Raw genomic sequence first — 25,167 nt, 5'->3', positions numbered from 1 at the left:
TTAAATTTATCAATTAAATACCATGTTCTTCGCACTTATGCCACATAAAATTCAGTTGAACAGCAAAATCATAAAAACAACATACCTTTAGAATTTCTGATATACAGTCTCGTGTGCTGGAGATAAAAATGTTTTATTCCATACAATGTTGCCACTGCTCGCTTTCAAATCGTTGGGTTCGTTAATCCAAAATTTATTAAAGTGTTACAAAATATGAAACATAAAATTCGAAATTAAGATTTCCAGGAGGATGGCCAAAATTTCTTCCTTCCGTACAGAAGGGGAAACAAAGTAGCAAATAAAGCAAGTATATAAACGCTCCCCATTTAGGCATGACCTCACACTTCGCCTACCATATTCCGTTGTTAACATTTTCTTAAGTCCGATGTCTTCAATTGGTTTACATCTGGCGACCGTTTGCTAAATTTAATATATTAATTAACAGCGCTAACTTCTACAGAATAGAATAGTATGCTTGCGTTTTCTCCGTTTGAACATATTTTAAACGAAATTACTCAGTATACAATGCAATTTATATAGATTTGATCGTGTTTAAAAACTAAGTGTTGAAATAAACTTAATTGGAAGAGACTAAAAATGTTTCCTTTTGCAATTTTGATTTAATCTACGGCAGTTAGAATTTTTAATATTATTGTTAAGAACTCTTTCGAGTGGCCTTTCTCACCGTATTCGAATGTTTTGCATAATTAGTTAAGCAAGTTTTTTTACTGTACATTATTTTTAAATAGCTGTTCCCGTGAAAAAGGAATACGGATTATTCTTCTAAATTACTATATTACATTATAATTCAATTTGCATAACTATTCTTTTTTTATTACTTTTAATATCTTCGTAACTTTAATTACTTTCTAATACTGAATGTGTATGTTTAAAGTGCGAACATCGAATATAAGAGTGAGTTAAATGATTAAAAAATTTATCGATTTGCCATAAGGCTAGATATTTCGTTTTATTTTTAAATAATAATTAGAATTCATCCCACGTATCAGTGAAATAATTTTTAAAATGCCTGGTATAAAGTTTTATTTCAGCAATTTAAAAATCTAGTTACCGTCCTTTAAAAATAAAATTTGGGAGCTTTTCAGTTGTTTATTACTTTTTAAATAATATGTCAAAGATAAAAATTTCGAATTAGTTGAAAAAAACTCATTGCTTTTAGAATTTACAAAATTTATCACATAGCCTGACTTCGATTAGTCTTTATTCACTGTAGTCAGCATTAAAAATTGCAAAACAAATTAAATTTTAATTGAGTAAAATAAAAATAAATTCTGAGGAAATAGTATGTAAAGTTATTTTTAATACCCCTGTAGTTTATATATGTGCCTATATGCTCACGCCTTTCGTTCTTGAATTAAAAAATTATTAGAATGATGGAAAATTTGTCAAAGCATGAAATGGGAAGAGATTCCTAAGCTGATCGTAGCTTTACATTTCGCCGAACGATAAACGATATAATTCTTTGCTACAGAGAAATGTCTGAAGTAAAAAGGCCAAAGAAACAGCTCCAAACATCGGTAACTGAAAATTTTATACAATAAAAAGTGAATTGCGACAAACATGCACTTTTAAAAATTATTCATAGTAAAGACATTTAAATTTGTATTGTGTTTTGTTTGTTGAAAAACATTAAAAAAAAAAAAAAAAAAAAAAGATTTTTTGGAGAATATTTTATCATTTTTTCTGTGCATTTAATTTTTCAGTTGGTCCGATTTCAAACAATATGGGATAACGGCGGAACCGATTAGCCAAGCAATGCAAGGTATTGCTGAATCTCGGTTTAATGTAAATGATTTTTGTTTTCTTTTTACGTTTAAATTACAGCTTAGTTTTAATCAATCTCAAATTTATATGAATTTTACTTTTCCATTGTTGGGTTATTTCGTGCTTGAAATATAAGCAGAAATATATGTTATTATATATTTCTGCTTACATTTCATTATACTCTGATTTAAAATTAAAATGAAAGTCCTTCTGCTATAGACTTTTATTTTAAATTATAATTTATTTTAAACATGATCAAATTCATATGAATCCTATTTCATCGTTGTTCAACTGCTCTATAGGGGAAAGAAGTGCTGTCCATTAGTACGCCAAATTTAAGAAGTTTTCGCCAAATGTGGTACCAGACTAAGGAAACAAGGACATTCAGACCAAGGGCCAAGGCGTTGGGTCACGGAGTACCTTAGATAAGCAATTACCTCCACATCATCGTTAAGAGATATGAAATAATTAATAAGCATTAGCTAAAGAAACGTTACGGGTTTAAAGATCCAGAGTTGAATAAAAAAAGTTCACTATGCTCTTTACCTGAGAGGAGGGCAGGAGAGGAACCCCGCCTAGGCAATTGCCTAGGTAATCGCACAAGTGAATGATGGAAGGGCATTCGAGGATAGTTGTGTGCATGAATAAATTGGAGACGAGGAAAACTGCCAAGTCCCGGCCAAATTAGCTAGGTGTCCGGTAATTTGCATCTGTTTCCTTAGGAGGGAAGGAAAATTTTCGGCTAAAAGTCCCCTCTTTTCCTTTTCGGCTCAACTTTAACCGACTGAAAGTGGATATCATCCTAGATAACACATCTCTACCAGTACATTAAGCGACACCGCAGGAGGATTGTACCCGGGTTGAATTACTACTGTTTAAAAGTAAGTCAACGTTTTACCACTGTGGGCATCTAAGCAATCAAACCTGCTGCTTTACTTAGCCTTCCTCATTAGCCATAGAAAACGACAATTCTCTATTCTTGACACTAAGACAAACTGATATAGAAGTTGTAGACTTACACAACAAATTAAACGTTAATAAATGGTTTTCTTCTTTTTCTTTGCACTGATATTCTTGCTACTCTTGCATTTGTCACAATTTCCGATGGCTCAACCTAATAAACCACTATCATTTGGACTGTTTTGAGCCTTCCGACGGGTTTGCTTATTATCTTCTTAAGTCTAGAAGATAAAATTACAGTAAAACTACAGTCACCTGGATCTCTGATTATTCGAAAATTTATTAAATTGTTTTTTTCACATCACGCAAAATGGAGCTTATTTTAAATTTAATTATGCTTTTCTAAATTCTGTTTCACTGATTTAAATAATATAAAGAGCTAATTTACTACAATACATAATTTTAAAAAGATATTAAATCTAAACAAATGTGTACATTAGTAATCTTCCGCAAATATGTAGCCTGCAAACATTAAGGTAAAAGTAATTACGAACAGTAATTGGTTTACTAAACCTCATTCACTCTATGAATTCATACTTAGCCATAACAAACATTCCTTTTCTGAAACTAGGCTGAGCAAACGTGTTGCGCTATGTGAGATCCCTCTCCACAGAAAAGAAGCTTTCTTTCACAATTTGTGGTAAATACCTACGGTCAATCACTTTTATTAGCTTTCTTGGTTGACATTTTCTTGTGTTTTAGGCGCAAATTTTATTCTTGAATTCAAATTCCTATTTTTCCCTTTTGAGTATGGCATCTATACTCAAATCTATATGTGCAGTTTTGTGTTATTGCTTGCGTTATATAATTATCGTTTAATTAATCACGTGCGTGCAGTAAATATCTATTTGGCCTACAGATTTTTTTTTAAAAGCATGAGTTATATTCTTCATCACAGGTATGTTATTTCTGCTCATATTTAAACAGAAACAGTATCTGTCACTTCGTTTTCATTTTCCCCCATGTTATGTGTTTTTTGTATTTTCTTTTCTTTTCTTTCTTCCCCCCTTTTTCTTGTTTGGGTTTCTTTATTTTAGATTTTCAGGTTTTTCCTTTTAAAAAATGTTTCCTCTTAAAAAGCAATGGTAACTGTTTCTTTTATACAATTTCGGTTTAATAAATGCTGTACCTTCGTATAGTGAAGGCACGTATACGTCCGGATTTAGTATTAGACTGAAGGATGTATCAGTTTATTTCAGAAGCCATTATTGAAATATTTGTTATCGCATTATTATGCATTTCAAGTGTTTGAATGTCCAAATTTAAATCGAATTCTACATTAATAAATGATTAGTTGCAAAAGCAAGAGAAAAATCTAAAGATAACTGCTTCTATCTATTGTTTAATCGTCGTTTAATTTAATAGGACAATGCAGACAAGGATTGTATTCCTAACAAGATAGGTGCTTTTGTGGCGATGTTTGTAAGAGAAATTGTCAGGTATTCATTTTTTACAAGGAAAAAAATTCCTTGCAGCTGATTAATGCGCTGGGATTTATCAGAGTTTAGCAGTTTTACTCACTCGGGCGTTAGTAAACATTGTTGTTTAACTGATTGTAGCAAAGTAGACTTAAAGAGGATGTCTTCGTTGACGACATTCCAAGGATTGTATTCACACGTTAATACAGGATGAAAAGCACGAAAACTCCATGTAGCCGGCTTATTCACTGGAAACCAAATCCAACTGTTAAAAAAAAAAAAAAAAAAAAAAAAAAAAAGAGAGAGAGAGAGGGGGGGGGGAAACGAAATGCTGGTTTGTCTCGAAAGTCACTTTTTGTCCGTATCACTTTCATCGTGTCCGAATCACTTTTCAATTTGTTGCTACCAAATGTTATCGCGATGTATTATTATTTTTTTATATAATAACTGAGGAAGAATTTGTATGTATGAATGTATGTACGTATGTATGGTCCTCGAACTGTAGAAAATGAGCCACCAAAAACCTAGGGACACTGAATATCTTATACACATAGTTAGTTCTCCACCCAAACATCCGCAGCTCAAAGCCCGAATTTTGAATTTCGAATTTTTACCCCTATTTTGTACAAATGTAAGGAATTTTTGTTTAACAAACTCAGCAATTTGAAAGTGACGAATGCCAACACTGTTCGAAATAAAAAAGGAGGAAAATAAAGCCTTTTTCCCTTGGACCTGCCAAATTGTTGCCATTCGGCAAAATGTTAGATATTTATCTTTTAGTTTCAATTCACAAATTCGCATTTTGAAAGCAATGCGTTGCTACTGCTGTAAGTAGAATACTTATTATCTCCACTCACCAACGTGTTACCATTCAGTAAATCATATGATATTTAACTTTCATATTTAATATATCTCTATCTGTGCAGTAAATTAAGATATTAAAAAGCAATAAACGCAGCTCTTAAGAATATTCTTTCTACTTTTTAAATCTGATGGAGTTAAATAAAAATGCCTTTTAATCATGATAAGTCTAATTAGAAATAATTAATATTTTTGTAAAACGACACTAGCTGGACAACAAATCCTCCGGTGCAAAGTTTAATATCTGAATCCTTTCAGATTTTCTTTCTCCCCCCCCCGCTTGTTTAAAAACTATTGCGAGATATAGCTCCGTTTGTATATTAAATTATGTATGATTGGTTAATTTTTTTAATGGCACAAAACCTCGAGGATAATTATGCGCCAGACAAAACGTGAATAAAATTCAAGAAAATTATGTATGAATTTTTGTTTAAAGATCAAATCTTTGACTAAACTGATGGTCTGGATACCAGGCAAATACTAAATACAGCCGACGTTCTTAATATAAATTGTAAAAACCTTCTGTACAAATATCGACTCATTCATCCATGTATTTCAGACTAAAATTAGGATTTAAAATTATAACAGCAATCTAAACGTAACTTTGGCAACAAGTAAATATGAGTAGTAATAAGCATATGGATACTTCCGCACGTGGTCCCTAATCTTCCTAAAATGATGCAATTTTTAATTCAATGTTTGAGACGAAACTTAAGATGACCTTGTCTAAATATTTAAAAGTATATTTTAGCTTATTACATTATTTTGAAGTCATATTATTGTAAGTTTCTATTTGCGATTAAGATATAGATTTTAAGAATAATAAAGATTAAAAAATTAATTATAACTCATATTAAACGAATAACTATTTCATACTGTACTTAAAAATATTTTCCGACTATTTTTGGCTTGCATTCCGATGTTATTTTGAATGGCAATGGGTATAGCTAATCAATAATCTTTCAACCAATGATCCATTCGATCTCTGACTTTTATCAACTGGGAGAAAATAATCAATAAGATGAAAAAAAAAAAAAAAAAAACACGTTGTGTAATCAAAAAGGATATTACGCCAGAGAAAGAGCGAGAATGACAAGACAGCGGAAATAAAAAGCCCTACCACTTCGCGTTTATCTGCTTCAAATTGGAAGGTCAACAAAACTGGAAGTCTCAAATGAGGGAAACGCATCTCGATATTGAAGGGATTTTCAACTTTGTAAGAAGGGGTCAAACCGGTTTCAGAGTAAGCCTGGTGAATTTGAAAAATAAAAACTCGTGAACGGCACACAACTGTCGTGGAATACGGACATGGCAGTCGCTTTCTTCCTGCTTTGCTAGCGGTTGTCTGTTTAGAAGAAGTAGAAGTATTTTCTTATATTTATCAGTAAGTAATAAAATGTTTTTATTCTCTATATACAAATATATTTACAGTTCAAATTGATTCTCAAGTGTTTACAATTCTTTCTCAGGATGATTGTTTACCATTATCGTAGTTGCACGTGGTTACGCAAAGTTAAGAATTTTAACAGTAAACATTGCTCGATTGTTAAGTCTTGGCGGCAGAAATGTGGCAGAAGATGTGCCGAATTGAAAACTTTGAAGTCAGATAGATATATAGCAATTGACAGTTTTAGAGTTCGATAAAAGAATTATAATATTTATATTAATTAAGTTATTTACTTTCATAAAAATTAATAAAAGTGTATAGAAAATGAATGTATTTGCGTAAATACATAGTGAAAAAGCTGTTCTGTTAAAACTCTAGTAATGCATTAATTACAAACTGTAGCAGAAAATTGACGCTTCTTCCCCCCCCCATGCGATATAGTCATTGAATTTAAGCTATCAATAATTGTTTCCGAGTTTTATAGGCTTTTGAAGAGGTAAAAAAAAGATGTTAACCCCACTAGCAATGTATTACTATTATTATTCTTATTGTATTTGGTAAATTATTTTATGTTAAAAATTATATGAGGAATTCTTAAAGACACTGCATTTAAAATATAAGGCTGTTCTCTGCTGCGAGACGTCTTGTCATTTTAATGATGATATCCTTAATTTTAGATATTCTATGACGTTTAGCTATATTCATTTATTTTTCTAATATTCAAGAAAGCAACATTTTGAATGGAATAGAAAAATTTTCTAGTTTTATTTAAGAAAAGCTTTTAATAGCATCAAGCTATTCAGTTGTGTACTATTATTTTCCTTACATTACTGGGTAAATTTTTTTAAATATTCGCAATTTTAAATATTCGCTAATTTTAAATATATATTATATGTAAATTTTTTAAATATTCGCTGTATACTTATGATGTTTCCTTTACAAGTAAATAAAATGCATTTTCTTAGAAAATGCTATTGCATTAATCCCCTTGCAACTTTTGGCCCTAACGTTAGGCGCACCAGCGGCCGAGCGGAAAAAGCTGCTGAACACTGGTAGTTCGGGCCGGATTTCGAGTTAAGATGAACGGGTTGCCTGCATGGCCGTTGTCTTGGTTTTCCACATGTGTAACGTGGATACAAGCCAGTTCCCTTAAAAATACCTCCGCGGGGCACCCCTTCCTTTCCGTGCAGTGCCTCATGGCAAAGAACGCAATAAATAAAAAAAATACCCTGCATTTAACTATAGACTACCCTTGACACAAAGCCTCATTAGGGAACATAAACAGAGGATTAAGTCAGATTTTGTGCATATTATATTTCTAAGCAATAGGTATGTTTACTAAAATTATCTGTATCAACTTTTTTGCTGTTAGCGCAAGCGTAAATTTGCACACGTAAAGAATCCAAAAAGCTGGTTTCGGTACTCGGTCAATAAGAAACGAGCGTGATCAGAACTACTGCATATCAATCTATGCTGTCGAAAGGAAATAATATGAAAGTGTATACACATCAGGAAATCCGCGGCGAATAACTAATAGTCTCTCACTTTATTAAACTGAGGGACGAGGACTCGCTAGGCGCGTATTGCCCATGGGGGCTTTTGCTTTTCGCGGCGCTTTATTATTAATCAAAGATCATTTCTTGATTCTGTTCATTAAATTTCCTACAATTTTCTTCAGACCTAGCCTTGTTGAAGATAAAATGTATTAATAATCGAGAAACAACCTTTTTTACTTTCTTGTGCGAAGCAAAGGAAGTATTGTAATCTCGAAAAGTTTCGTATATCATATTAAAGCGGAAATATCTATTATGACCGTTTCCAAATGCATTTGGAGGATTTTTTTGTTTAACGCCTGTACGTACGGACAGAATAAAGGACAATTTTCCTAAACAGATTGTAAAGTGGATTTGAAAGGAATTCAAAAGGATTTGTGACGTATCTACAGACGTCAGGAAAATAAGTAATAATAATTCATAAATGATTAGCCGCAGAACGTTAAAATTTGGTATATGGAACTGCTATAAAATCTAGTTGTGCGCCTGCCTTTTTTATTGTAAATATATATATATATATTCTTGATATGTATATGCCCACCTTCTTAACCGGCATAAAAGTCCTTACCGGGCTTTTATTTTCGCAATCGTTTCTCGTAGTCATATGCTTCCAGTTAGATATTATACTATACGAAACAGCCTGAATTGCAGTTATTTAGCAAAACACATTCGAAAATTTTTTGCATGAACAGCATTATATTTTAAATCAAGGCTGAATTAAATATTCAGTGCACTGGATCCGAAGAATAAAATAGTGCGAAATTTCACATATCACGCATTGCTGGATGGAAACTCGACCTCGCACTTGGTTTAACCCAGTCGATTGGAAATATTATGCTGCAATTTAGGTGCATTATATTTCCGCCTTTTGTTACAATTACTGATGGATGTTCTATTAAATATCAATATATATAGCGTATTTGGCGTGAAATCAGACACACAATCGATAATTTATATTTAGAAATTTATTAGTAGCCCAGAAGGGCTGTTAATTTCGTTTTGGCATTTTGAGACGAATCACTATAAACAACGTATCACTTTTCAAATTGTTGCCACCAATAGAGTCCTGTATTATATTTTAAGAAATTCTATAATGAAGAATCTGCATTCTCGCATTGCAATAAAACAACATTACCTAGAGCCATCAAATTTGGAATAACGTAATCCTCCACCCGAATATAGGCATCTGGAAGCCCAAATTTGTAATTTGCTTTATTATCTATGTCATATTTAGTAAAACTTTAACGAATTTTTGATTAACAAACTCAACAATTTTAAAGTGAGCAGTGGCAACAAATTTACTTAGGGAAAAAAAAAAAAAATCTCCAGCGCGCGAGACTGTGTATCGGAAATTTCAAAGATATGCTCTTTTTAAATTATTTTATGATATTGCTGTTGAATTGAATTTTATGGTTTAAGTGCAAAGGACATGGTATTTATTAAATAAAGGTAACTCAATAAGAAAAAGCCACTTTGCGCGTAATATAAAACCTGAAAACTCTCAGATTTTATTTATTTATTTATTATTATTATTATTATTATTATTTTATAATTTATATTTAGAAATGCATTCCACTGTAATTTAATGCTCATTTCTTACATAAATACACCTTAAGCAAAATTTGAGTCTCTTGATCTTGCTTCTAGTCACACCTTCATACAGCAATTAATATAGCAAAGGTTATTAAAAATATTGTGGCTAGCGCATCGCGCAGCAGCACCACAGGTCCAAGGTTCGAACCCCGGGCTGGGCAAGGTCGATCCAGCCTTTCATCTCTTGATTTCCATCCCTTGGGTCGATAAAATGAGTACCAAGTTCGCTTGGGGACTAAGCGCTGGGGGGTCCTGCGACCAAGCTGACCACTTGTTCAGGGCATATGCTTACGCACCCCGGGGCCCACGGTCAAGAAAGCAGATTTCGGGGCACTGCAGGCCTTGGCCCATTAAGGCTGTTTTCGTCACTGAGTTTAGTTTATTAAAAATATTGACAAATAGGATGCTCTCTCGGAAAATATTGCGGTGCAAAATTTTCAAGATCTCGCAGTTTTCATTCAGCAGTTCAACTGTTCTTTCCCATTATATTCTTTTCTTTGTATATTATATTTTATCCATTTGATACGCTAATTAGCTATCAAGCATACTTTTGTTTCAAAGCCAGACTCTTGTGTGGGAAAGAATGTATTAAACCGATACTTAATACATTTACAATCTTTGTCGTATTTCACATGTGCTTTATTAAATGAAAGAACTGTTGCGAAAGATCCATTACAACAGTACAGATAAGGTTATCCATTCTTTAAGGCGGTCGCTGCAGGACATCAACAGGAATGGACGCGCCGATAGTGTACGATGCCTTCCAAAAATTTGGCAAAAAATGGTAGACATAGCAGGTGATTTTAATGGGAGGTAACAAGTGTTTGTATGTATTATTAAGTAAGTTTGTACGCAGATGTTATTGGAACTATGGACATGCTGCCCCCACATTTTATTCAACCGTTGTGAACTGCAAAAGAAAACTGGTGAATAAGCTTCAGTGAAGATAATTCTATAGTAACACGATAATAAATTTTATTATATTATGCATGAATTTAAGTAGAAACACAAGGAAGTATCTTTTACATAGACTTTAAAATCTATTTTAAGCTACCGGTATCAAATAAAATCTGATTTCCGAAAACAAAGAATTTTGCGTATTCCTAAGAAACTACCGATCGTTCCGTAACTGTAATCAGGATGATAAAAGATCTCTGAATAATTTATAAACAATAGCAGGAAGAAGTTTCGTTTCGCAAATTAGGTCTATTATTCGTTTTTCCGTGATTTTCTGAAACATTTTACAAAAAGGTAATCTGATTGAATTTTTTTGCTACTGAGAGCTTTTATTTAAACTAAAATTATAAGATCATTTTAAGAAATGAAACTGTTGCAATAAAACATGGAAAGACGTGTGATTGCGTTGGACGCAATGTGGCGGTTTTCGTAATGATAAAAATCGAAATAATGCGAAGTATAATCTAAAGAAAAAGGTTTTTGCTGTAAGATTGGGATATATTTTGATTTGCCACTGACGTAGTAATTTAGAGCGAGTTTGTTCTTCTAGCTAAACTAAATGTAAAACACATGTTATTTTCTGAATCTTAGGCTTCAATCTGTTTATCTTATATACATATCTTTAAAATTATTTGACTTCTATCTCCAAGGAAATGGTGAAATTAAATTGAATAGAGATCGGAACGGAATCAAATACCAGTTCACCAGTTCACAATCAGCCATGATAATAGTATCAGAAGTTCTTTACCACATCTCTTCCCAATGCTTTGCTTAGTTTATTAAATTTGCTACATTATAATGGAGCTATTTTACATGTGTAGGACGTCCCAAAACAGAGTTTACATGGATTATCAAGTTAATAATCAAATTTATTTTACTTTAGGTATCATGATAGCAACGTTAATTTTCATAAAGTAATGATTTTAACATTTCCTAAGCTTAAATCAAATTGTTTAATGACCATCTCGTAAAATGCGGTTTCCTAGTCTCTATGACCATTGATTGGATACCTTAGTCATCTTGAATATTTTTGAACCGAACAACCATTTTCGAATCAAACAGCCATTATACGGGGAAGCATCATCATAGAAAAGTAAATAAATGTTGTCAACAGCCTTGGATGATGACATATGACAGTAGCTTCTAAACAATCCAGCTGCATAAACTTTTGCTTTTGTTACCAGGAAACTGACTAACACATTTTTTTCTGATTTCAGAGTAGTATTTTGCTGCCAAACAATTCGACTCTTAAACTTTTTGGTCCGTAAGGATGCCAGATGCTCCCATTCTATGCTTCCAAAGTCTTAATTCAGAGATTTGATAGTGAGTTTATGTCTCACTTTTGATGAGAATCTATTCCCGAAAGACTGGGAAATGAATAGGCTATTGTAACCAATATAACAGCATTCTTTGCCTTGTGGTCCTTGGAAAAGGCTTCGGTCATAGTTCCTGCTAAACTGCATTTGTCTGCACTTGATTTTTGTGGAATTGCGGTGGTAAAAGCGAGCTGCTGCGAAATATAAAATATCGTGCTCACGTCTGACTGCAACAGATCAAAGAACATTCATAGCCTTGCAAGTAATATGCAAATATATTTCCAAATCAAACATCTGTATTTCTGCAAGAAGAGCCTAAGTGAAAATTACAGGAAATATTGCTCGAGCTACAAGATGTACATATGGTTACATAAAATCCAATTGCCGTATTATTTGGGTTCTATTCTACATGGCAGACTGAAATTATGCCTCAGCCTTATTCACAGTCATTGGTCTACTCCCATCACCTACTCTCAAGTAGCATAGTTGTGGCCACAGATTTCGGAATAAAGAAAAAGAGTTATCAAAAATGAAATATTTTGTTAATTCCCGAGAATGTTGCGAGATCCGTATCTAAAACAAAGAAAATGATGTTTCAGTTGCTTCCATCTTGGACCACAGTATACAGTATGCTAATTCAAATTACATTTGTTACTGATGCACTAATTTCTGTAAACTTTTTTTGTGGAAGCCTCTCTTTTTTTTAAAGATTAAAGATTCTTTAAAGAAGACTTCTACAGAGATTTATTAATTAGAACAATGGAGGAATCGATCAGAAATTAAGCATTATTTTAAGGGGTTGGTTAACCATAAAAGTTTCAGAATTCCTTATTTAATCGTTATGTTTGCAAAACACGACAAATTAAATACCACACTGAAATGATGCTTAGGTCTTTTGTACTATACAATAAAACTAATTAATTTTGGGAAAGCAATAGAGAATTATCTGCCTTAGGACTGCCTTCTGCCTTCATGGAAGACTGTTAAAGGACAACTAGCTCGTATTCACGTTGCACATGAGAAAAATACGAGAACCTCATGGGCCTGGCCATTCAGTCACCGAAAAAAGAAACCAGTGAGGTTCTTGTTCTTAAAACAAGGGCAAATTACCTGTGGTGTGTAGCGTGAGTCTCTTTACCCACTGGTGGGCTTCTCTGGTGGCAGGGCTTACTCAACTTGTTTTCTTTCGTTGTTACACCTATACAAAAATTCATGATAATTTTTTATATGCTTTCGTATAGCTATCTAATAGTCACACTTAAGGCTGAATATTCGGCAATTTTAAATCCAACTTCTAGCGAATTTCTTAAATCATTTTGAAGATCTCTTGCATTCCTTTCATAAAATTTGGCTTAACTGCCGATTATATCGCAAACGCTTTTTTTTTTTTTTTTTTTTGCTTTTTGTAGATTATGATCAATAAATATTTCAAATTCAAAACGATGACTTCATTAGCTGAATCGGAATTTTGTTAGCATAAATATTCTTAATTTTAGACATTTTTGTCATAATTAAAATAACTAAAACTTCTCTGCTTTATATTTATAATAGTTATAGTTATTACTTTATATATATGTATACATATAACCTTTAATAATAAGAAGAAAAAACTCTTTGCTGTTAAATTTTTAAATAAAAAAGAATTTAAAACTTGCGTTTAATGAAAAATTATAAATAAATATTTTAAAAAAATGCGCCTATATTTATTAAAAAGACGCTAATGAAACTTAATAAGTAAAGTTGATAATTAAATCTTGAAGTTCATATCCTCAATACAATACGATTTGAGAAAAGATGTTTGAGTTACAGCTCAAATCTTTTACATTCTTCAAGAATATAAAACAAAGCAGGGGCTCACAGAAGGGAGAGAATTCATCTCATCTCTAATTAGGAGTTAACACACATAAACACTAACACTAAACAAAGCTGAGACAATTTTAAGCATATTTTAGACAGAGATATTATTGTGTTTTAACACTATTATTTTTTATCATATGAAGAACATCGAATGAAAGCCCAAATATCTTGATTTCTATCTGACACAGATTAGGGCATTTCTCCATTGTTAGAGAATTAACTGAATTTGAAATTAACCGTTCAGAATTATAGAATGGATGTGAAATTTATTGATAAGAAAAAAAAAAAAAAAAAAAAGTGATGAAAGCTAGTGTGGAGCCATTTAATAAGATGTACATATGTTATTTTTACGGTTTTTCTAATCCTTAGGGCATTTTCTTTTTCAAATTCTTCACGGGGAAATCGCTGAAGATCGCTTCTTTTGTAAGGTGAAAGAAAATAGTACCTTCAGCTCTGTATTATTCTCATTTGATTTCTAAAATTGTTATTAAACAATGTGCTGTAACGTCAACAATGACTTTTGAAAACCAGATTCATTTCTTCACTTAAAACCATCGATCCATACGTTGCCACGGGGAAAAACTTAATCAATTATTTTGCAAACTTCTAGGCTTGCAACCAATTAATTCAGAAATTAGGTTACGTTTTAAGATGTTGGAAGAAAAACTTTTACTCACTTAATGACCATAAATTTCTTTTTTTTTTTTTTTGACATAATATAAAGGAAGAAGCGTAACTGTATTGTCCACACTTTTAAGAAATTTAATTCTTTCGTTGAAATTAGTCAAAATTTCAGTTTTCTCAAATTGCTTCTTTTCATTATATGTATTACATATAAAAATTTCAGAGAAATTTAAAAAAGAATTAAAAACTGAAAAGTCTTTCTAACAATTTTTTTGAAGGACAGTAGAATTCAAAAAGGTGAGAGCTTTACGAAAGAACAAAACGCTGCCAAGGACAAACACAATATTGGTAGACCATATCCTCTGTAGTTCCCATTGACCTTATCATTAATGTAGAGCAAGAGAAGCTGCAGGGAAAGGAAATACTTTTCCCTGGAATACATATTTTGCATCAAGGTCGCCTTGATGCAAATGTATTTCTTTCTCTCTAGATCCTTTTGCCTGCTGAGATATCGAATTAAAGAAATTAATCAACTTTTCTGCTTGGTTTTTATTGTTAATTGTGAATTAAAATGATATGCAAAAAATTCTTTAAGCCAGTTTCCCCCTCCTTTTTTTATTGCCGTTAGTTGCCAAATTTGCGAGGTCTTTTTTTTTTTTTTTTTTTTTTTTTTTTTTTACGAAACATTACTTTCTGTGTAATTTTATTTTACAATACATATTGTCTGAAAGAGCATTCTAACTTCGTATTCTAAACACAGCGATGGAACAATCATTTTTATTGCACAATATGACCTGTTTTAAATTAAAATTTACTTTTCGTACTTTTTTTGTAATATTTCCCCCACCCCCTTGTTTCTTGATGAGTTCTTTCTCTCCATCGGATTGTCTCGATTGACAGTTAAAAGAGTGACGGATAGTTGAGTTTCACTCTATGTACGAAGTTAGTTTATCTCTATAATACAGAAGAATAAGCGTTATTATTAGAATTTTTATTGATTTCTAAAATGAGTTGAAATCCTAAATATGCGTATTGCCGTAGATACCAGAATGCCAAGTATTTTTTTCACTAGAGTAAATAATGTTCTTCGGCATGCAGTGTTTGTAAATATTCCAGACAGATCTATAAACGCCGGAGGAGATGCATATGTTAAATCGGAAAGTAATTTTTAATAACGAGGATCAGTATTAGAATGCCGCACTCGATGTTTCTTGCAATACATTAAGAAAAAAGTTTTGGCACGTGTCGGGCCTACAGTACTGAAAGATCTCAGATGAATGTTAAACAATTCAGTTCAGTTTTAATGTGTACTTCCGCGCAACGAATGAATGGAGTGCATTCTTGCTCGAGAAAATAGTGTCCGCATAAAAAAAAAAAAAAAAAAAAAAAAAAAAAAAGGAAAGTTGGGCGTTAACCTTATTTAAGGAACTTGACTTCTCTCTTTCATGTATCAGAATTCGTTAATTACTGGTGTAGAAGTAAATGCTTTGTTGAAAGAATGGCGGCCAATAAATAAGTTTTGAACTCAACTAAAAAACGTTTATGAAAATATTTCATTGTAGAAACATCAATTTACAAATGAATTTCAGCGAGAAAAACGCTTTTAAACGTTTGACGCTTTGGGTGGAATGGAACAGCTCTATGATTTTGGCTGCTGCCTTATCAGCATGATGGTCTGCTGTATTTATATCAGTGATGAAGGGCCTGGTCTCAAGCCCAAGGCAGGACATGGAACCCTTGTGATAGTAGCGTCGTTGGTGAAGGCGGGGATTCTTATCTTTCACTCCAAACATTTTGAGACTAGGGATAAAAAGAGAAGTGCATGAAATTTTCGGATTCCCTTTTCGGGGGTGCTTTCAATCCAAACTGAAGTCGATTCATATTGTCATTATGTTCAAGATACTATTGGTGACAAAGTTGACTTTAACTCATCAGTGACGGTGCAGAGGCACTCACAAACAATCACTCATTTATTGAGCCTATCATTAATGTGGCTGGTCACTCGACTCGAAATAAGCAAGTTTTAATAATTCCTACGAAAAAATCCCAGAGTATAAGCGTCTTCCAGTTCTGGACATGCTGTAAAACTCCAGCGACAATTTACGCACTTAAGCGGAAGAAACAGAAAATGTAGATTCATGGTTTTAGTGTAGTGCTAACGCTATGCATCAGAAGTAGAATGTCATCCTTCACAATATAAACATTGCTTTGAAATCATGTAAACAACCTTGAAAATACTATAAATACATTTTCCCACCGCGTAAAATATTTCTTTTTTTGTTTGTTAGAAACCTTAATTTTGTAAAAATGCATGAATTAGTCTAGTAACAGTAAGACACTATTTTTTTTTTATTTGTTAGAGAAGTCAACTTTGTATGAGTGTATGAATTAGTGTTGAAGGTAAGATTCCTGATTTTGGTGTACTGCTGACGCTGCTATGCATCAGAAGTAGAATATTATGCTTAACAATATAAAAATTGCATTAAAATCGTGTAAACAACCTGTAAAATATTATAAATACATTTTCCCCTTGCGTAAAATATTTCTTTGTTAGTTTGTTAGAAAACAGCTTTGCAAAAGTGCATGAATTAGTGTAGTAAGAATAATTTAGTTTTGAAACCATACAAAATGATGATATCTCTCAGAGAAATTTGCAGGTAAATCAAAAAGAATCTTAGAAATTAAGCATGATTTTGTGAGTTTCTTCAGAGAATGCGAAAAAATGGCTCCATACAAATTTGAGTCTAGAACAAATGATTAGATTCCGATTTAATAGCGATTTATTAGCTATTAATTGCCTTCGAAGCTACACGGTAAACTTTCCAAAGGTAAATGGAATGGCTTGTAATATTAACCTTCGATTTTTAGCTACATAGAAATCTAAATAATAATGCAAATAAAAAAATTTGTAACTTTGGTCTTTTCACGGTGATTTTTATGACATGGCGGACTTTGATTAACTTTAATTGGCGATCACGGATGTAGATTATCAATACATTGATAATCTACATCATGCTTATCAAGGTTACATAACTCGAATGTAACAATTAATTTTGATAACAGAAGAAAGTTTTACCTAAGGGCTGAAAGCGATAAAATAAAAGCAAAGAATTCGTACGCAAATTAAGCAAAGAATTCAGTGAAGTTCAAGATATAGTATCCTTATTACGCAAAAATGCATATCTGCTATTGTGTATCAAACGTGTTTACTGCTATTATAAGACTTATGTTGAAAAGAAGTTTAGGAAGCACTCTTGGCAAACGCCCTTAAGTACATGCTATTTTTTAAAATGTAATCAAAAGAAATGTACCTTTTAAACAATAATTATAAAAAGTGTATCTCAAAGTGAATGTTATCAAACGTGTCATCGGTGGCCTAAAAGTAGCTATGTGGGAAGATAAATAGTTGTAGAGAAATAAATATATGTTACTGGCAAAGAATGAAATCCGGCATTTTATAGGATGCCGAAAAGCTGGCCAATAATATTTGAAACAGTTAAATATTTCACACATTGCTTAGGCATTCTGTACAATGTTTTAAATGACAAACTGGGAAAGTATGGAATACATCTCCATTTCCTTTCGAATAACCGAAACTACTTACTAGAAATTAATAAATGACGTAATTAAAAAAAAAAAAAAAAAAAAAAAAGGGCCGAATGACTACTAAGGAGGAACCACGGGACTATTGAAACTATTGGGTTGCTGAATCGCTATGATGTGATATTTGTGGAAAACAAAAGTAAACTCATCTATCCCGTTAAAGAAGGCATCAGTACTGCACAGTATTACGTCTCGGACACTAAGTTATATAGTTGTTGTTACCAATTTCAATTGCCTAACAAGCACAAGCCCAGGACATTCATCATAGCAAGGAATCAAATGCGCCTATCGTTGGCAAGAGCCTTGAGCACCACATAGGTAATAGCTCGATTTTAGTTTAGTTCCGCACACAGTTTTGAGAAAGAGCATCCCTTTGGATGGCTCCGAGGGATTCCTACTCCTCTTCTCCTACAAACAACCTCTTGAGAGGACTTTTGGCTCTCTGCATATTTAGAGTGCTCCTATGCAGCACAGACATAAATTAATCCATTTACAACATCTATGCTTTCTCCGGTATACGAACCCGGGCCCTTCGGTACCCAGTCAGAGTCTCTAACCACTATCCTGTTTGAGCGCCACGTTTTATGAACATATTTTATGAAACTCATTTGACTATTGAACACGGAAAGAACTTTCAACCAAGAAGAAAAACGTTACACATAATGATATTGAATTGCACATCCGCTTTGTATGTCCTGCCCTAAAAAACAAAATGGTATTAAAAAAAGCATGTGAAACTTTGATTTTTTCTCAATTTAATTCCCGTTGTCTGGCAGATCTTATTGATTTCCAGTCTGAACCAGATATAGAATACAAATTTATTATGGTGTATCAAGACCATCTGAACTTGAATTTTGAATGAAAGTTTTTTAATTTCAATCTTTCATTATTTAATAACATTTTTATTTTTGTGGAATGAAAGTCTTTTAAATAATAGCCTTATCATGACCTATTTTTCATACTTTGTCTAAAGAGCATTTGTCATTCTATGGAATGCCTACCTAAAGTATGTAGTAATTCTCATATTTCAAACTTTGCCTAAAAACTCCAGACACTGTATAAAATTCCTAAGCATTTTATAGAATACCGGCGTGGCATACATTGCCGGTAACATATACATAATGACAAAATTAGTTTTACACATTAAAATTAAATATAATTAATTACATAAATATGTGTGTGTTAAATAGATTTTTTTTGTACGCTTGTCGATATGTAACTAAAAAGAGTTTCTTGATTATTAATATTTGTAACATTCTTTAAATTCTGAAGTTTTGCATTTTCCATTTGATTCCTAGCCAGCTAGAGGAAAATAGAGAAAAAATTCTGTTTCATTAAAAATAAAAATATTTTAGTTTTCCTCCTTTTTTGGGAGTGGGTGGTAAAGGGCATGTTTCCTTCTAGAAGCAAACATCTGTAACTGTATTTTTTAATAGTTTTCAATGGTAATGAAGGTAAATATAACCGTCACACAAAATATTCTCTCTCTATATATTTTTAAGGAGGTAGCAGTGGGAATGTTTAGTTTGGAAACTCTACACATTTATCTCATATATACGCTTTCATTAGTGATTTTTTAAAATCTTTTATTCTGCACATTCATGCATTTAATCTCTTCAATACCATTAAGTAATTACTGACTACTTTTATGCTGAAATTCTTTGGTGTGTCATCAAGAAACACAAAACGTGTACTGATGACAAATAATATATTTTGTTTTGCTAAATAGAAATATTTATAAAGTTCTACTTGAGTGATAATTAAAATAAATGAGCTTTTATGCAAAATTCGAAAAAATAAATACTTTAAATGCTTCTTTATTATGAATACGTTCAATAGGGAGCATTTTAAGGTAAAAGATTAAATTCCTGTTTTTCAGTTATAACGTCCTGAGTTATAGAACCGGGGAAGAAGTGATAATGTGTAGAAATGAATTGATGTGGAAATTACTAGATGGCTGCCTGTCAGTTTCTTGCCCTTGGTCTTGCTGTCAGTTTTAACGGATTAGCGCAATAAGTTTTTATGTTTTAACAACTTAATATCTTAAGAAATGCTTCGGTACCTCATTTATTTCGAACGAAGTAAAACTACTGAGAAATGTATAACTTTATTATTTGATTTGCTATTATATACGTATATAATGTTAAACAAAATTACGTCTTCACCACCATGCCAAAGTCGAAGCGTTCTTCGGATGGGATGACCAATATTGTAATTTCGGCGGTAGTCCGATGTTACCAAGCTTCTGTCCTCAAACTGAACATCCCAAGAGAGAGCATTTGAGAAACTCATACTTCTCTTTCCCCATTATCAGTTTCGCAAGAGGAGTTCTGCACTATCATAGAACTAGTAAAGCGCATATTCTTTTTTTCCCCTCTTTCCCTCCCTCATGGTACTAATGGCTTTAAATACTTTCCTTTCACAAACTCAAATTTTCATGCTTAAACCAAAGAATGGTCTTTTAGGCTGGTATCATACATCCACTTACTTCAAACGACATTTTTATCTGCTTTACCACTGAAACAAAGGCGAACGATTTTTCTTTTCTTTCGCAAAAAATTGTTAAGGTGTTCGTTTTCTACAACTAATCAGCTATCAGCATCAAATCCCATATATCAACCACAATTTGTAATGGAGAATTAGTTTTTCCGTTACATGGTAACCCCAGAACGGCCCCCGGTGATTGGCTGTTTCATATGATGTGACAAAGAAAATAGTTCTGAAGAGTTGTTCTTTCAAAATGTTTTGAAGTCATATTTCTCTAAAACATGGAAGACAGCGGAGATTATACGTATTCCCAAACGGGCAAGGACACTACTAAAGCTGACGATACCGGCCTATAAGCCTATTACCTGGACTGGCCAGAATGTATGAACACATAATACTAAATAGAATGCAGCCCTACATGATTTTGCTTCCCCTTGAACGATTCGGGTTCAGGAAAAGTTTATCCACCACAAAGCAACGGGTCAGGCTCACTGAGTTTATCGGTGCAGCTGTGCATAATAGAAATAATATCGCCTTACGTATGCTGGACTAGGCGAAAGCTTTCGACCGCGTTTGGCATGAGGGGATTATCTACAAGCTCATTGAAACTGGTTTTCATAGAGAGCTCATCGAATTAATTATGCCATGTATCACAGGAAGAAAATTTGATGTGCAATTTGGTAATGAGCACTCTGATCTTCGGAATATTAACACTGGGGTTCCACAAAAGTCTATACTTGGCCACATTCTCTATTTATTCTTTGTCGCAGACTTCTCCAAGCCACACTAAGATACTAATCAATTCTTGAGATGCTACGCAGACGACACAGCTTTCGCTGTAAAATCTGTAAATGTCAATCGTGCTGTCAAGAAGTTACAAGCTGTTATTCCTTCGATAGAAGAATGGTGCACCATGTGGCGTATTTCCATTAACGCGTATAAGTCGCAACTATTAATAATCAGTAGAAAACGGGTAAACGTGCCTGTCAGCAGAAAGCTTTACGTTTCTTTAACGTCGAGATCCCTCAAGTCACTAAAGCTAAATATCCGGAAATCACCTTAAATGAAAAATTGAACGGGAATGATCAAGTCAATACAATTCACAGCTATGAACAGCTTCATTCCTCTAATAGGAAATTACTCCACATTGGACCTAAAAAAGAAGAGGCTCTTGGATATCATCATCCTTAGGACCATTATTGCTTATGCGTCGCCCGCTTGGGCAACTGCGTCGAAAAATAATATAATCAAACTGAAAAAGTTTCAAAATCCCCACCTGAGACTTATTAAGAACCCCCACTTTTGTGTTACAAATTAAGAATTGCATGAAGATCTGAAAATGAAAAGTATCGAAGATTTTCTGAGCAAAGCAAACAGAAATTTTTGTATGAGACTAACAATTGTGTACATCTGAGTTTTTCAAGACTTTCGACTATAAAATACTTTACAGAGTAACATTACTGTTACAGAGTAACATCCGTCCTTACGCTGTTCTCCTCTCTCGTGACTCTAATTTCCCTTAGATTCTTCACTTTACTTGCCACACTATTATGTACTATATAGTTCTTTTTATTACTACCATATATTTAATCACTTTATGACACTGCACCGCTTCTCTGCTGTAGCCTTGCCCTTTTCGGATTCACGTACTGTATTGTTACTTCCCATACTCATTTATGCCTGTCCTGTTTGGGGTTATACTAGCAAAACTAGTATGCAAAAATTGCTAGTTATCCAAAATGTTGTGCTCAGACAGGCGGTGAATTGTCGATGGCTCATTGGGAACACGCCAATTCACTGGGAGCTTAAAATTCCTGAAATTCAGATGTAGATTGCTAAGATTGCAGAACATTATTTTATGATTATCCACAATTCCTATATTAAATTATGAAGCCACAGCACAATTCCTATATTAAATTATGAAGCCACAGCACAATTCCTATATTAAATTATGAAAGCCAAGATAATCGTAAAAGGCCGCTTGCGGTTCTTCGCCACCTGAATCAATAATGTTATCTTCTGTCTTATTCTAATTGATATGTATATATTTCTGTTCATGTATAATTGTTATGTACTAGTATTGTACTTACACCTCATGATCATTCAAAAACTGCTTTTGGCAAATACTGGGATTTCTTTTTTTTACCTTGTCAATAATTGCTATTTAACTACTGTTACGAATTGCTCACTTACTCTTCGACTTCAACGTCTGACAGTGCCCAGGTATTAGACTCGCTCGTACTCTTTATGTGTTTTCGGGCATTCATACTATGCTTTTCGCACTGCACATTCTGTCACAAACTGTGATTATGTGTTCACTCATCTAAGAACTATTCGGAATTTCTACGGAATCGAAAATCGACACCGCACTATTCCGGGTTAGCGATTACAGGCGGGGAACTCATCGCAGGAAACCACTCATATTTGCCTGAGCCGACATTACTAAGATGGATACATTGCATTTCTCTGCGACATTCTCGACAATAGCAGCTCAGTTCTATGTTTTGAATACATGATACGAACTTAAGGGGCAGGGCAATATCCATTGACTAACATATCGATCCGGAATTCAGAACTATAATGTAAAAATAACAATCCGATTTTTCTCCGTATAGAAAATTTTCAAATGCATTGAGATTTTGCAGCTTTGTGGTTTTCGTTTGGTAATCCGATTACTGAGGACACTTTCTTCTAGAGATGGGACATGCAAATTCCACGATTCTTGACAAAATTTCGAAGTCTTCCCACCCTTTTTTTAATCTTTCGAATCTTAACTTTAAAAATCATTAAAGAATCTAAGCTCAAAACTTATGAAAGCAGTATCGTTGATGTCTAACAGAAGTGTTCATTCATTAAATAAATAAATGAAAATAAAATAAAATAAGGGCGACTTTTGTAATGTATCTAGTACCTGGGTCACCAATATGTCGTCATTTGTTAGAAGTGCTCAGTGTAAATGCATTTGTAAACTCTTAAAATAAAAAATTAAAAAAAAAAATGATGTTTAATTGTTTTGGGAAACTGTAATATCCGATGCTTAGCTGTTTCCGGTAACATATGTTAATTCTTGAAATAATCCTCAATCCTATATACTTGCTTTAAAACCATTCAGAAAAGTGTAAAACATCTTAAGGTTACTCAGAATTGCTCAGATTATTATCTTTTTTTCCAAATTATACTGAAAACAATGAGCATCACGATTTAAAAGTTTTAATTACGGACGTCTTTATTAAATTTTACTTGCATCATCTTAATGAATATAGATGTATTTTTAAAAAGAGGTCTTAAACTAATTTCTCATTAACTGCGTATTTCATGCTTTGTTTAAATAAAAATTCCTAATATCAAGGAAAGCTTTTTTTTTTTTTTTTTTTTTTTTTACCTTTTGTCCCCCCTTACTATGAAGTATTCGACAGATTTGAGATTCCAGAAACTTAGGGCTCGTATTCAGATTAAAAACAAATTAGAATTCTTTCTACTTTTGTTTTTTTGTCTGATGAAATTTAATTTCTGTGGAATACATATTAACGTACGTACTTTCTGTGACATCATCAGATTAAAATCCTGAAAAGTTCCTCCGTTGCTATACGCGACCAAATTAGATTCTTTATTTTCAACAAATTTCTCGATGGAAAAATTCTGCATGAAAAGAACGGAAATGATAAATAGCTGGTTAAAGAAATTAAAATTGGTCGATATTTTAAAATTTTGTTAATATTTTCACAGTATTAGAGAGATTACATTCATCCGAAACATGTTTTTCGTTTTTCATTCTTGAAAATAGTATTTATAGAACGAAGTGTTTGTTCTTTTTCTTGTTCGTCGTCGGAAGAAGAGCTGACCCACATTCAGCTTTCAGCTACATATTCAGCCTGTGGGAGAATATGTTTATAATTCTAAATATATGTTTTAAAGGTCTGGAGGAAATTATTATTTGCTGATAGTGTATATTCAGTGCGCTTCTTAATACTTCTTGACCTATACACAGAAGAAACCACTGTATAATGTTATAATTGAATTTTTATACATAAATTGCAGAAAGATTATTGAATGGGATATTTCTTTGTAATAAATGCTCAAGAATATTAATTATTTTCGACTGTATATTTTTGAGATCTTCTTCAGGTTAAGCATTCTTTAGCCAGCTGCATATGAATGACAGTTTTCAAATAAGTACTTATTATGGCTGTTATTTTGCTGTTCAGAGCAGTGGGTCAATTCTAAAGCAGTGGGTCATTATTTAAGTTACAGTCAGTTTAATGTCATGTACTGATGATGTTGAATATTGCTTGAAATTGATTTGTAATATAATTACCCCAGTTTCAGATTGAAAGCAGAAGGAAATTAAGCTATACAGTAATTACAAATATATAATATATTTAATAAATCTCCAGCGTAATTTTATCATAAATAGCGTAAAATATAGCTTCGATTTAGATTAAAAGGAAATGCTCTCAAACAATCTGTTTCACTAAAAGTAACACAATGAAAGTAAAATAATTTTATAGATTTAGATCTTATTTATTTAAATGAGAGTATGACATCACTTGCGACTGATATAATCAATTAAGCGGTACCTTACTCATGTGAAGCAAAATAAAACACATTCTAACAATTAAATCATAGACGGGATTTATTAAAAAAAAATTTTATTTATTTATTTTTTAAATTCAAAATACATCCCTTTTGAATGGATACAACATATAGCATGATCTAACTGAGACTATGCTGAAGACACCATGTTACAGTCCTTTAGAAGCATTCAG

The 25,167-nt window shown here is 32.7% G+C and overlaps 1 protein-coding gene across 2 annotated transcripts in view; it reads left to right on the top strand.

Moving 5' to 3' along the window:
* The window catches only part of LOC118202146 (diacylglycerol lipase-beta-like), a 189,706-nt gene that overhangs the window by 11,321 nt on the left and 153,218 nt on the right, over positions 1 to 25,167 (top strand). Inside the window, exon 1 of one of the 2 annotated variants that reach the window (XM_085810898.1) lies at positions 6,157 to 6,408. The exons of the other annotated variant lie outside the window; for it this stretch is intronic. The gene's annotated coding sequence lies outside the window, so the exon portion shown is untranslated. Of the gene's footprint in view, positions 1 to 6,156; positions 6,409 to 25,167 lie in introns of those variants that run through there. 2 annotated transcript variants of the gene reach the window in all.

This window comes from Stegodyphus dumicola, chromosome 2, assembly GCF_044657685.1.
Source record: "Stegodyphus dumicola isolate Sdum_Otavi_A_Nest chromosome 2, ASM4465768v1".
Lineage (NCBI taxonomy): Eukaryota > Metazoa > Arthropoda > Arachnida > Araneae > Eresidae > Stegodyphus > Stegodyphus dumicola.
The sequence above is the reverse complement of the archived record's forward strand: the minus strand, read 5'-3'. Positions and strand labels throughout refer to the sequence as shown.